Raw genomic sequence first — 12,778 nt, 5'->3', positions numbered from 1 at the left:
ATATATCATGGAAACAATGTAAAGACTGACAAATTGCCTTCTGTGAGGGGTAGGGGGAGTGATGTAAGATTAAGGGAAAAATTGTAAAACTCAAAATAAATAAAATCTTTATAATTAAAAAAAAAGAAGCTATAACTTGCATAGGCCACACTCTGGTAAACCATTTTAGCAGATGGGCTAAACCAGGATGAGGGCAACTGAGGGATCTCAAATCCATCAGTGAGTTGGGGGGGTGGCTACCCCAAGTATGTAAATCTTTCACTGACAGAATGTGTGGATGAGAACATTTGTGCCAATGGTCATAAAGGCAGCTAAAGCAGGCATTATAGAGTTAGCACTTGGGTTAAAAATTGAAGATGCCAAGATCATCCTTTGGATCTAGAGCCATTACCAGTTTTCTTGATTCTGTCTTGCCCACTGGACAGTGATGACTTTGGAAGAGAGAGACCAATGGCTTCATACAACTCTAACTCACTTAAAAACAATTGATACCATGAATCAAAAGACAGCACGCATACTACTTAGCATTCCTATTTCAAAGTCCTGAGAGATTTTGAATTTAATAGCCATTTATGATAATATGAATGTTTTTCTATGTCGAAGTAATATGGAAATGTCTTTGACTAATTTAATAAGTCTGAATAGTAGAGTTTTATTTCATGTTAAATTTATGATATTTTCTGTGTGTGTGTGTGTGTGTGTGTGTGTGTGTGAGAGAGAGAGAGAGAGAGAGAGAGAGAGAGAGAGAGAGAGAGAGAGAGAGAGAGAGAGAGAGAAAGGGGCTGGGGGGAGAACTGTGAGAAAGTCTAAGTGTGTTGAAAAGATTTAAAGGCAGTTTTGAGTTTGTTAAAGTAAGAAATATGATTGTGACTTCCCTAGGGTCTTGGGGGAGGGGAAAGCATCTCTTCATTCACCAGTGGACCAGGAGTCTGACATGGGTAAAGCATCAAGCCCCCTCTCAGTGTGTGAATTCCCTGAGGCTTGGCAGACCCTTCCCTGATCAGAGGACATGATTCCTATGAACATCTCTCCAGCAGAGGATTTCTTGGAGAGAAAGTTTGGCAGCCTCACAGCTGTATAAAGCACAAATATAAAGTCAGTGAAGCAAAGAGCTATCCCTGATAAACATATTGCAATCATTGGAGACTCCAGAATTTGTCAGCTATTTTATTGTTTTGTAAAAATAATTAATCCTCAATTCAAAAAAGAAGGAAATAAGCAAAATAAGCATGAAAACATCCCTTTCAAAGTTGCCATGTGGTCCATAGACCCACAGCAGTGATGAGGCCCTCGCCTAGTATAAGATCAACATCAAGTCTCTTGCACCACTTTTAGAGAAATTAGCCAAGACTAGTGATGTTTATTGGGTCTTACAAGATCCTGTTTATGAAGACCTGCTTAGGGAAAACAGGTGGATGATTGATCACCAATGAGAAAATCAATGCCTGCAATGAAGCTATCATCAACATCCTCAATGGCAGCACCAAGAACACCAAGTCCAGGGTCAGAGTGTTCTGTGTTTCCCAGCTCATTACAAAAGAAACCATTATGGAGTCAGTGGATGCCTCCATCTTCCAGAGTCAAACTGAGAAACAAATGCCATGATTCTCATGAAAGTGTGCTGCAAAAAGGTGGTGAGGTCCATCGATGGCTCCTGCTGCCAGCCCCCCATGGCCCCTAGGCTCACTCAGAAGCTGGCAGCCAGCTTCTTCGGCCTGTCCATCGCGGGCTGCTTGGTCCTGCACCTTGTGCATCCATGGTCACGGGAAGAACCAGCCGTGCCTCGATGTGCAGGCGGGAGAGGAGAAGAAGGTAGCCCCTGTGACCCATGCCTGCCCCTCCAAAGTGGTCCTGCAGTCATGCTGCAAGCTGGAGCTGATCATGGCCTATTTCTACCTGTGCAACCAGGATCTGTTTATGAAGGAGAACAAGTTCTACACGCACTCCTCCTTCTTCACACTCATAATCTACATCCTGGTTCTAGGAGTGTTTTATAATGAAAATACCAAATAGACCAAGGTGTTGAACAGGGAGCAGATGTATTTGTGGAAGGGCTGGATGCAGCTTGTCATTCTCATGCACCACATTTCCGGGGCCAGCACTTTTTTTGCCTGAGTATATGCACATTAGAGTTCTGGTTGTTGCATATCTATTTCAAACAGGTTACGGGCACTTCTTATACTTTTGGAGACTTTGGAATCCATCAAGTATGTCAGGTATTATTCCACCTCAATTTCCTGGTTGTGGTGCTATGGATCATGATGGATTGGCCTTACCAATTCTACTACTTTATTCCTTTGGTCACTGTGTGGTTCTTGGTCATCTATGTCACTGTAGCTTTGTGACCGCAGATCACCCAGAAGAAAGTGAATGGAAGTTGCTTCTGGTATTTGGGCTTGCTACTGGAGCTGGTTTTCTTGATCGCTTGCATATGCTTTCAGGGGGCACTTGAGAAGATCTTTTCTCTTTGGTCATTGTACCAAGTGTTTCGAATTGAATGGAAATGTCTACGAGTGGTGGTTCCTGTGGAAAGTAGACTGTTATGTCGTGTTCCATGGGATGTTGTTTGTGTTTATTTACCTGGTCTTGCAGAAGTGCCAGCTGCTTTGACAGGGGAAGGGAGAGCCTCTGCTCTCCAACAGGATGTCCAGTGTGCTCCTGTTTGTTTCCGTGGTCTGTTTCTTGACTTATTCCATCTGGGCCAGCAGCTGTAAGACCAAAGCTGAGTGCAAAGAGTTCCATCCCACAGTGCCATTCATCATGATTCTAGCTTTCATTCTCATCAGAAACATCCCAGGATGCATCTGCTCAGTGTACAGTTCATTTTTCTCTTGGTTTGGGAAAATCTCCTTAGAGCTCTTCATATGTCAGTACCACATCTGCTGGCCGCAGACACCAGGGGCATCTTGGTTCTCATTCCTGGGAGCCCAATGCTCGACATCACGGTCAGCATTTTCATCTTTGTGTGTGTGTCCCATGAAATCTCAGGCATCACTAATGACCTTGCCCAGATCCTCATCCCCAAAGAGAGCATGGTGCTCTGGAAGAGGTTGGCCTGCATTTCAGGCTTCTTCTCTGCCCTTCTCTTACCGTCAATCCAAGGGGACTGTGGGCAGTAGCCTTCCTGGGGCCTAATAACGAAATGGCACATCTGCCCAGGGGGGCCATTGAGGGCTGTGGGGGGGGGTCCTCTACATTTGGGTTGGTGCTGGGCCCTCCCACACTTCTTTCAAGACATTTTCTTAGTGTCTGTGCGATGATGTCTAAGTGAAGTATTAGGGCATGGATTAGGTGGACTGCATGTTTTCCTGGCATGGTCTTCATCACCAAATTAGTATCTGCTTAGTTCTGCCCCCACTGAGGGGGGTCCTATTCTGTGCCTGTGATAGTGCTGTGTGTTGGCTTGTAAAAGGGTAAATATTTTCCATTCAGAATTCATCCCTTCCCCCGCCTGACTTTTCATTACTAGTTTCCCAAGGAGAAGGTCAGCTTGGTTATGGATTGATTTCACATTTTTTTCCCTGTTACTTGTTTTTATATATTATTTCCAATGTTTGGAAAGTCCTCCCCACTTTTATTAAACCCTCCTGGATTCATCTCACCCTTATCCTTTCCTCAAGTAAAACCTGAGTGATAGATCAGGGGCTTGTGATCCATCTTTAATTAGGCTTTTTGATTTTTTTTTTTACCAGCTGACTATTGTAGATAGGAATTTATTTATCTGTTGTACAGATTGGGTTATAATTTTTATGATTAAAAAGATTGCATTTGTACACTGGGGGGATAAATATATTTTCTGTTAACTGTGAATGTGTGAAGTAATTTAAAAAGTCTGTAATTGTTCTGTTGGATGCTTATTTTTGTATTGTCAAGAGATCAATTAAACTGCTTACTTCATGTGAAAAAAAGTAAGGAATATGAGAAATTTTGTATTCTTCTTTTATGGAAACTGCAATAATAAAAATTGCACCTTAATTTGAAAGTAAATAGAGAAAAGAAATAGAGAGGAGAAAATTGATGAGCAGTGGGTTCTTTCTGAATTTGTAGAATTCGTATTTTAACTAATTTAAAATGTACTCTTAACTTTGCTTCCCTATTGGAAGGATTGGGGTAGATTTAAACTTTACTCAGACCATTACTTTTATAATCTTTGTCAGTAAATTAACAATGTTTGAATTAGAAATTAAAATGTTAAATGCTTGGAATAAGTGACTTAAAAGATTTAATGTTAAATAATTGAATTTTAAATTTATGTCCTGTTACCACTTGGGAAATAGTTACAGGTGAGATTCTTTCTATTTTAGTCTCCATTTAAGTAAAAAATTGTATCTTCTTAAAAGACTTTATTAGTCAGAATTTATTGTCCTTTTGATATTAAGACAACGTATTAGGAAGATATATTGATCTTGAAATTTGTTAGCTATGAGATGTTAAAATAAATTACCTTAGTTTATCAATTTCTGACATGAATAAAGATAATGCCTAATGGTTATTTGATAATTCATTGTATTAGAAATATTAATAAAATAATAAATGCTTTAGAAATCTGGATTCTATGGGGTGATAAATTAAATTGCTATGAATTAAATTGTTAATAGAATGATAGAAATTGTTTGAAACTTCTCCTTTGAAAATGCAATGGATAATAATAATATTTTATGGTGGATCTGATATATCAGAAATATCTTTAAGATGTCCTCTGTGTAATGAAGAGTTCAAAAATATTTAAAAAAATTTTTTTATTTTTATTTAAGGCAATGGGGTTCAGAATGACTTGCCCAAGGTCACACAGCTAGGCAATTATTACGTGTCTGAGGCTAGATTCGAATTCAGGGCTGATGCTCTATCCACTGCACCACCTAGCTGCCCTCAAGAGTTCTAAAATCTTAATCTTGAAAGTAGAGTGAAGTATTTTGATAAGAGTAACTTATAAAATTTAGCCCAGTATATCTTGAGTTAACCTAACACAGAATTTAAACCAATTAAGTTTTATTTGTCTTATTTGGCCTTATAGAGGTTACTTTTTTGCTAATTGGATCTTTAATGAAACATGAAATGTATTTCATTCTAATAACTTTTCTAATCCACGAGAATTTTGAACTTAATAGCCATTTGTGATAGTATGAAAGTTTTTCTATGTAGAGGTAATTTAGAAATACCTTTGACTCATTTAATATATCTTTATAGGGGCAGCTAAGTGGTGCAGTGAATAGAGCACCTGCCCTTGAGTCAGGAGGACCTGAGTTTCAAATGTGGCCTCAGATAACTTAATAATTACCCAGCTGAATAACCTTGGTCAAGTCGCTTAACTCTATTGCCTTGCAAACAAAAACAACCTAAAAATATATCTTAGTGATACTGAATTTTTTTCATGTTTTAAGTTTATGATATTGTGTATACTATTATCATATTTCCAAATTTTTTTATATTAAAAATTCTGGGAAATTATTGCATAGGAAATGCTGTTAAGATAATTAATTTTATACACTGGAGATTTCAATTCTTTTTTATTTGAGTATTGTGAAATTATTAATTTATTAGGGGTTATTGTCATTGTTGAAACCCATGAAGCATTTAATTGGGCATATTTTTTTTTTTAGATTTTTCAAGGCAATGGGGTTAAGTGTCTTGCCCAAGGCCATACAGCTAGGTAATTATTAAGTGTCTGAGGTTGGATTTGAACCCAGGTACTCCTGACTCCAGGGCTAGTGCTCTATCCACTGTGCCACCTAGCTGCCCCAATTGGGCATATTTTAAAGAGAAAAATAATAATTGTTTCCTTTTTGGAAAAGAAAATGCAAGAGAAAGGCATTTTATGAGTCTCTTTATTTATATACTTGCCATTCTCAGCAATGTTGTATAAAATTATCAACTCAGTGAGAGAGTTAACAGATTGGTTTATTTTTAGGGAATAGAATCCCCTCCTCCTTGCAAACACTCCTTGAATAAGATAAAAAATTTTAAATTGTGTTTATAGTATGTAAGCTATTTATGTACTACTTTTCGATTTTGAAAATTATGATGTTGAAATAGTCCATACTGGTTACATTTTGAACCAAATTTAACTAAACAAACTAAATACCTTTTTTTCTTTTTTTTTCTTTTTTTTCCTTTTAACATTTTATTTGTTTCCCAACTACAAACAATAGTAATATGCACCTATCATTTTTGTAAGGTTTTGAATTTAACAATTTCCCCTTCCCTCCCCCACCACAGAAAGTTGTCTGACAGTCTCTACATTGTTTCCATACCATACACTGATATAAACTGAAGAGTAAACATAAACCCCCTCCCTCCAAGAAGATGAGAAACCTCAAGAATAGACAGAGAAAAAAATTATACTTCAAGCAGACTAAATTCTTAATGATTTGTTTGTGCTTTAAGGGATGACTATGCAATATGTTAAAATCTAATATTGCTTTTTGAATCAGGATGAGTTTTTAGCTTTATTTGAGAAAGGGGAATAATAGGAGAAAAGAATATTATATATGTAAAATCTGCTGGCTTATTTATTGCAACAACTTGAAAGTGTTGAAACCATTGTTTATAGTCCTACTGTTATTAAACTGGTCTTTCTACTTCTGAGACTTTGAATTTTCTTTTGAGCTTCATTCTTAAGTTTTTTGTGTCCTTGAGCCAATGTTTCACCACCTTAAAAAATTGGCAGCAGCTCGTTCAATCAATCAATCTGTGATTGATAGTCAATGTCTATCTGTATTTGGAAAATACTTGGGAGGGTGACCTTGGGCAGGCTAATGTAGGACACTTTATTTTGTTTTGTTTGGGTGTAATTCCAAATTGCTCTCCAGAAAGGTTGGATGAGTTCACAGCTCCACCAACATTGATTTCCCAGATTTCCCACATCCCTTCCAACATTGATCATTGTCCTTTCTGGTCATATTGGCCAGTTTGAGAGGTGTGAGGTGGTACCTCAGAGATGCTTTAATTTGCATTTCTGTAATAAGTAGTGATTTAGAGAAATTTTTCATATGCCTATGGATCGCTTTGATTTCCTCAGCTGTAAATTGCCTTTAGGACACTCTTGAGTCAATTTCCCACAAGAAATTCTCCTATCTTGTTAATTCTGAACCTGTCAGTAGTATCTTGCCACACATTTGTCTACTTCTATTATTTTAACCTGCAATCAAATGGAGCTACAGATGCTTTATCCTATTACACAGGTGTTAAGGCATTCTGTGCTTTTGGTCTAGACATAGAGGACCACTACTGATATAGTAATCTCAATCTGCTTCTTCCTTTCAAGCAAATCTTTCTGATCAATGAAAATTCAGCTGTGATTTGTGATTTTTAAATTTTTTATGATACATCTTGTTTCTGAAATACTTGTGCATTTCTTCATTGCTGTAAGATGCAACTATTTAAGATCTCTCCATTTTCAGTCTGGGATTATAGTCATTTCCATAACAGAAACAACTAAACACATAGATGAGAGTTCAAGTTTGTCATCTGCCTATTTATAGTTATCCCTTTATGTATTCTATATGGCCCTTGAGAGGCAGCTATATAGTGCAATGAACAGAGCACTGACCTTGGAATCAGGAGAATGGGAGTTTGAATCCAGTCTCAAATATTTGATACTTACTAGCTGTGTGACCTTGGTCAAGTTACTTAACCCTGAAAGCCTTGCATTCAGGGCTATGTTCCAGGGTTCTGATTAATATTTGACTACTGGACCCAGTTGGCTCTGTAGGAGAAAGTAAAGCTGAGGAATTAGCACAGACCTCCCTCACTCAGATTCAATTCATGTTCTTGTCACGGCATCTCCTCTCCTGATGGTATGGTCATCTTGGAGGATAAACATCATCATGGTCCTTGAAATATGTCAAAATAGTATGGAAAGAATTAATCAATAATTTAAAAATTTATTAGATCAAAAAAATCAAAAACTTCATTTTTGTTTTAAAGAAAAGAACTTCAGTGCAATCATTTTCCTTAGAGAAGGTAGAACTTATGGAATATCTTGAATTAGGAAAAGTCTATTTCAATTAGATTTATTTAATGTGGAATTGATACCAATTTGTGGTTGATGTCCTGAAATATATATATATATATATATATATATATATATATATATATATATATATATACACACATATATATATATATGTGTGTTTGCTATAAGACAATTCATTTGATTTACACTGTTCTTTAAATATAATTTAGTATTAATTACTTAGTATATTTACATATGCCTTTTGTTATCACGGGTAAAATATGAAACTTATTCATTGGTGTATTAAAGATTGTCTTCTTGTAAAAAATGTCCTTACTATGTTTTCATGTAAGGATTAGATCCTTATTGGTTTGTATTCCTCTTCAGGGAATAGATTTGGAATTAATTGGAAAGTTAATGAAATTAATTGAAAAAATTTGGAGTTCTGAATGATGAAATAAAATTGAATCCAAATTTTGAGGAACCAATAGAATCAGACATATATATATATATATATATATGTACATATATATATATATGTAGGTAACTTAAAGGGTTTTAAGAATTCTTTCTTCTATAGTATTTGTAAATATCTAACTTCAATTTTTTTCAGTTTATACTGAATTTCTTAAATATATCAATGTAATAATTTGCTAACTTATATCATAGAAAGTTAAATGAACTCAGCTCTAGATTGTATGTCTATTTAGATAAATTTTAAATGTTTAATTAGGACTTATTTTCAAGTCAGATTCTCATAGATTTTTAAAAAGACTAACTTATTATTGGCAGTAGTTTTTTGTCAGCTATAGTGTTTAGATAAAGATAGAAACAGCAAGGGGAATTTAAAAAATAACATTCTCTAAAATTTCAAGGGAAGTATGAATTTCTAATTCAGTGTTATCTGAACCACAAAGTTTGAGCTTTTCTTAACCATGTGAACTGGTTATTAGAGAAGAAAAATTTAAGAGATTTGTTTTGTAAAAGATTTTTAGCAAGAACATCTAAGAATTTCTATAAGCAACATGGTAACAGGGAAGCAAATCTACTAAAGAGACCATTTTAAATCTGCCCTGAAGACTAGACCTATTCCAAAATGTTCAAGAAAAGATGCTCCCAGAGAACAGAAGACTAAATGTAACATCTGAGATTCAAGATGGCATATGATGATAAAATGGTCATTGAAATAGACTATTGGCATATCAGAACAGTTAATGTTCCAAACCATTATGATATTAATTTGGCTTTTTATTTCACAAGCATTTATGTTTATTGAATTTTCTTGGTTGCCTTGAGATATATAAATCTTCCTTCAAAATTTAGTCTATGGTGTTAGATATTTCATTACTTTTTTTATTAAAGATTTTATTTGAGTTTTACAATTTTTCCCCCATCTTACTTCCCTCCCCCCAGCCCCCCACAGAAAGCAATTTGTCGATCTTTACTTTGTTTCCATGCTGTACATTGATCCAAACTGAGTGTGATGAGAGAGAAATCATATCCTTAAGGAAGAAACAAAAAGTATAAGAGGTAACAAGATCAGACAATATCTGTTTTTTTTTCCCTAAATTGAAGGGAATAGTCCTTGAACTTTGTTTAAACTCCACGGTTCTTTATCTGGATACAGATGGCATTCTCCATTGCAGACAGCCTCAAATTGGCCCTGATTGTTGCACTGATGGAATGAGCGAGTCCATCAAGGCTGATCATCACCCCCATGTTGCTGTTAGGGTATACAGTATTTTTCTGGTTCGGCTCATCTCATTCAGCATCAGTTCATGCAAATCCCTCCAGGCTTCCCTGAATTCCCATCCCTCCTGGTTTGTAATAGAACAAAGTGTTCCATCACATACATATACCACAGTTTGCTAAGCCATTCCCCAATTGAAGGACATTTACTTGATTTGTAATTCTTTGCCACCACAATCAAGGCTGCTATGAATATTTTTGTACAAGTGATGATTTCACCCTTTTTCATCATCTCTTCAGGGTATAGACCCAGAAGTGGTATGTGTTAGATATTTTTACTATTGCTTGTACCAAGATTCATCAACCTTTTTACTCTTTTTTCAGCTTTGTGTCAGTGATTGTGTTAAAGCTTGTTTTGAACATCCACAGAAAAAACTTACATTAGTTCACCCTACAGTTGATAATGATTAGGTTAAAGATCTTGGGGGTAGCTAGGTTGTGCAGCGGATAAATTATTGACCTTGAGTTAGAAGGACCTGAGTTCAAATCCAGCTCAGATACTTAATAATTACCTAGCTGTGGGACCTAGGGAAAGTCACTTAAGCCCACTGTCTTGCAAAAAAAATTCTTATAAGATTAATTTATAGAAAAGCAATCTCTGTGTCTGTGTGTGTGTGTGTTTGTGTGTGTTTGTGTGTGTGGTGTGTTTATTGTTGAAAGACAAGAACTGAGAAGGTAAAGATTGATCTTATCTCGGGGTAACTAGGTAGTGCAGTGGCTAGAACAATGCTCCTAGGATTAAATTTAGTTTCAGACAGTTATTCAGGTTCAAGTCACTTAATGCTGATTGCCTTCAAAAGAAAAAAAAAGAAAGATTGATCCTGCATCATATTAATTCTATTTGCAATTAATTGATTTTATCCTGTAACTGCTTTTGTACTATAATTGTATTATAATTGCTTTTTTTCTCTCTGAACTTAGTTCAGGAATCAGCTGGTCAGTAATGGGTTCCATTTAAAAATAAAATTCTCCTGCTTATCACTGATATGTTCTTTTCTTATGGAATTTAACTGATGCTAGAGGACACATGTGAAAATAAGGGAGTCAGGTCTATTATCTTTACACCAAGCCATCCTTCAAGAATGACTGGTTTGTTATCTTGCAACTGGACTCTCAGGAGTGAAGAATTTGGTTGCTGCTAACTCCCATTACCAAACTTTAAAAAAATCATATTGTTTCTTGCATCTCACTTCTGTAACTAATGATGTTGCCCACAAGCATATGTCATCTACACTGTTTGGTTCTTTGTTCTATACTCTCCAAAGCTTATAAAAAAGGAACTGTCCTTGGCTTGGGGTCTTTGTGCTACATGGATGCAATTCATTGACTCATTAATTGACAGACAGGATGCTCCTCTTAATGAATTCTGTCTTACTTGGGGAATGACCTCCTTTACCTTCTCATTATATTTTAATCATAACAAAGTCCAGTCTTTTCATTTAGATTAAAAGAGTAGTACAGGATCACACAGATAGTCTCTGAGATGAGATATGAATACATGACTTAATTTCCTAACTTTAATTCTAGAGCTCCATATACATGTAATAGAATTCAGATTGACACTTCTAGGCTATATTTGACCTCACAGGATCATAGATTTATGTCTGGAAGGGATATGGATGCTAAGACCCATCCTGTTACTTGACAGAAGAGGAAACTGAGACAGAGAGAAGTTACATAATTTCCTCAGACTCACATAGGTAGTAAGTGTCTCAGGTGGGATTTGAACCTGCTTTTAACATCATTTTTCTATTTTGGTGTACACTGTGTAAATCTGGAACAGCACAAGTCACGATAATGTATGAATACAGCCTCAGATACTTGCTAGCTGTGTGGCTGTGCATCTGTCACTTAAATTTTCAGTGCTCCAGTTTACACCTCTGTCATTTATATGGTGCTTTCAGGATGGCAAAATACTGCATATGTTATGTCATTTGATCTTACCAAAGCTGTATGAGGTATATGCTATTATTATTTCTCTTTTAGGGATGAGGAAACAGAAGATGAGAGAAGTTAAGAAACTTTCTCAAGGTTATATGGAGCTAATAAGTGTCTAAGCGACATTTGAACTCAGGTCTGCCTAACTTCAACTCCAGCATTTTAACTCATTACTCTACATTGCAATCTCAGTTCCACATATATGGATTAACCCTATGATTTTCATAAACATATCCCTTACTAATAATGACAAATATTTTTATCGTGTATTATCATTTTTTTGCATTTAACAAATAGCATTTTGCTTTTTTCAATTAAAGGCAAAGGCAGTTTTCAACATTCATTTTTTTTAACATAAGGCAATGGGGTTAAGTGACTTGCCCAAGGTCATATGACTAGGTAATTTATAATTATTAAGTATTTGAGGTCTGATTTGAACTCAGGTCCTTCTAAATTTAAGGTTGGTGTTCCATACACTGTACCACCTAACTGCCCCCAACATTCATTTTTGCAAAATTATGAATTCCAACTTTTTCTTCCTCTAACCTTTCTTTCTCCCCTCCTTGAGATAGCAAGCAATCTGATATAGCTCATAAATGGACAATCATGTTAAACATATTTCCATATTAGTCATGCTGTGAAATAAGAATCAGAATAAAAAGAAAAGGCCATAAGAAACAAAAAAAACTAAAAGCAAATTTTAAAAAAGGAAAACTCCTATGCTTCAGTCTGTATTTAAAGTCCATAGTCTTTCTCTGGATGTGGATGTCTTTTTCTGTCACAAGTCTTTTGGAATTGTCTTAGATCATTGTATTGCTGAGAAGAGCTAAGTCTGTCATCCTCATACAGTGTTGCTATTTCTGTGTACAGTGTTCTTCTGATTGTGCTCACTTCACTGAGCATCAATTCATGTAAGTTTTTTCAAGTTTTTTTTTTTGAAATCTGACTGCTTGTCATTTCCTACAGAACAATAATATTCCATTCCATTTATATACCATTACTTTTTCAGCCATTCTTTAATGGATGAAATCACTTTCTCAATTTCCAAATCTTTCCAACAGAAAAAGAGCTGCTAGAAATGTTTTTGTACATGTGGGTCATTTTCCCCTTTTTGTGATCTCTTTGGGATACAGACCT

The 12,778-nt window shown here is 35.7% G+C and overlaps 1 pseudogene; it reads left to right on the top strand.

The window, feature by feature from the left end:
• Positions 1-1,356: 1,356 nt before the first annotated feature.
• On the top strand, positions 1,357-3,119 carry LOC141512052 (N-acetylneuraminate (7)9-O-acetyltransferase-like; annotated as a pseudogene).
• Positions 3,120-12,778: the final 9,659 nt, after the last annotated feature.

The sequence above is a fragment of the Macrotis lagotis genome, chromosome 2, assembly GCF_037893015.1.
Source record: "Macrotis lagotis isolate mMagLag1 chromosome 2, bilby.v1.9.chrom.fasta, whole genome shotgun sequence".
In the NCBI taxonomy this organism is placed as follows: Eukaryota; Metazoa; Chordata; class Mammalia; order Peramelemorphia; family Peramelidae; genus Macrotis; species Macrotis lagotis.
Note: the sequence above shows the minus strand (reverse complement) of the source record. Positions and strands in the feature narration are given on the sequence as shown.